General features: G+C 41.5%; 1 long non-coding RNA gene across 1 annotated transcript; it reads left to right on the forward strand.

The window, feature by feature from the left end:
* The first annotated feature begins 1,505 nt into the window (after positions 1-1,505).
* Positions 1,506-2,013, forward strand: LOC134482558 (uncharacterized). Its single transcript, XR_010058800.1, has 2 exons — positions 1,506-1,690; positions 1,846-2,013. It is a non-coding gene; the product is annotated as an uncharacterized LOC134482558 (long non-coding RNA).
* The last annotated feature ends 444 nt before the right edge of the window (positions 2,014-2,457 follow it).

Raw genomic sequence — 2,457 nt, forward strand, 5'->3', positions numbered from 1 at the left:
TTCTTAACGTAGATATAACAAAGGTCTCTTCCTCTGCCCTTCTGATCTCCACCAGCCCTTCGGCAGGACAAGTAGTGAGCCAAGGAGAAGGGGAAGCTCTCTCCTTCCTAAGCAGTCTTCATTGCTTCCCAATGATGCTGTCTCTGCCTCTTCCGTTTGACTCTCACAGGTTCCCTGCAGAGCTCAGGGCAGGGGGAAGACCTGGTGGTTTGGTGGCTTCCACAGAGAAAGCCCTTGACTCTAAACAGTGGATGAAAGACCTAGTGAGGAAAGCAAGAGAGTAGGAGAGAGGACAGCACTGGAACTTGGGCCATCTGCATTTCCTAAACAAGGCTCACTAAAAAGATGGATCCAGCCTCATTGCTGTTAGCAGATAGGGTTTTCTTGCCAACTTATATGCATCCAAGGATAAAGGGATGGAGAGAGAACCCTGAGATGGCGCAACCTTGAAGAGAAGGCCTGACTTCTGGCACTAAAAATAGTGGGTTCACAGACTCGTCTCTGGTCCCTGTTAGAGCAGGAGAAACCTGGCCATCTCCAACAAAATGAAGGTTCTGAAAAGCATTGCATTGCTCAGATGGGAAAATGCTTCTCCCATGTGGTCCTGAAGTGCAGTGAGTTTATAGTATTATTAATAATGATAGTTATTATGGATTAATTAAAACATTAAATTGCTGGAGCATGCATTAAAACATTTCAGAAGCATTCTAAAGCACCATTCTCTACACCTTTGTACAGCATTAACTTTTAACCCACTGTCACTGGTGAACCTTTCTCCACATATTTTCATATAATCCCCATTAAACCTCTGTCATAAATTATCGCTTAATTAAAATATATAATCAACTTTTTAATCCTTAGCTTGTTTTCCTAATTTTCTTGCTCTTTTTAATATGGAACATGCATAATATTTGCATTTTTATTGACTTCTTTGCACTCAGCAATTGTCTGGTTTCGTGTATGTCCACAGCTGACTCCCACTGTTCCCTTGCACCCAGCCCTTCATTTGTTTTAGTTTGTCAAGTCTGCGAAGCTTTGCTTTTTTTCTCCTTGAAAGATTGTTCATACTTCTGAACGCACACTGTATTAAGTTATAAAATCCATGAATCTGGCATTTAAAATGTCTGTACTCCAAGAGGGATTGAGAAGGCACAGGGTAACTAGTTGGGTGCTAACCAGTTGGGTGCTAACCAGTTGGGTGCTAACCAGTTGGGTGCTAGTCTAGAGTTCCACCATGTTGTAACTCTTTATAACAGGATTGTTCACTTTATGATCTTCCTTCTACCTGAGTGACAGACAGACAACAGCCGTCAGCTTGATATTCTTGGCATTTTGGCCTCCAGGACAAACACCATTTCTTAAAAACAAGCTCATCCTATACAGTTCTCAAAACATAGCCTGTGCAATCATCTTCACTAGCCTGGAAAAGGACTCCCTACTAGAACCCATCCCATGGGTTCTAGAATTTATTCATTTGTTCTTATTTTTGAGGTCAGGTCCTTATATGAGGTCATGCTGGCTTTGAATTTAAAATCCCCCTGCCCCAGGCTCCACAAGAAAGACAGCAAGATATCGAGACTAGTTCAGACTCTACCAGAAGTGGATGAGGAGCTTGACCATTTCCCAAGGAGAGTCAAGTTCTGATTTCTGAACAGAATATGAACTAGTCCTTGAGGATGAGGATGCCCACGTGAGTATTCTTTCCCATGGGATCAAAGTTACACAGGTCTCTATTATAGAAAAGTGTGTAAGCCAATCTGTTTTTCTCACAAAGTTGAAAAACATTCAACTAATAGCATTCAACCCAGTTCCTAATTCAGTTCTACCTTTTCTACATTTTATCAGGAACAAAACGAAGATGCGCACTAATAAGAACTTGTCACCACTATGCACATAGAAGGACACATCCAAACAGGGATGTCAGCTGGTTTCTTGCCACCTTCTGGGAATGATGCTCCAGACTGCTATGGACTGCCTAATGTTTCATAGAAAATATAAAATCTCTAAGTTTCGGGTGTGGCAGTTTTTGATATCTACTATATTGCATAGACCCCAAAACCACTGTGTCTCTAGGGTATGGTTTTCATCTCTTTAACAGGGTTGGATAAACTTCCCCTAGAGAAAAGGTACACTGCGAGATGACACACTTTCCATAATTTTTGCACTCTCCTCCGAGCATTGTGGACCATCCCAAAGGCAAATTAAACATTTACAGTATTTACATCCAGGCTCGAATCCCAGAGTTATGCTCTAGAACCTGAGTGTTCTATGCCAGTCAAGTAGCAATTTCCTCCTTGGTACGTTTTTTCAGTCCAGGTTTCTGTATTCTACAAGTATTTATCACTGAAAGGTATTAGCTTTCTCGTGTATGAAAGACAGCAATTTTTCTTTCTTTACTGTAATAAAATGCCTGGTGGAAGTGCTTATTGTGGCTCAGGAGTTAAGAGTCAAACCCAC

The sequence above is a fragment of the Rattus norvegicus genome, chromosome 16 (genome assembly GCF_036323735.1).
Source record: "Rattus norvegicus strain BN/NHsdMcwi chromosome 16, GRCr8, whole genome shotgun sequence".
In the NCBI taxonomy this organism is placed as follows: domain Eukaryota; kingdom Metazoa; phylum Chordata; class Mammalia; order Rodentia; family Muridae; genus Rattus; species Rattus norvegicus.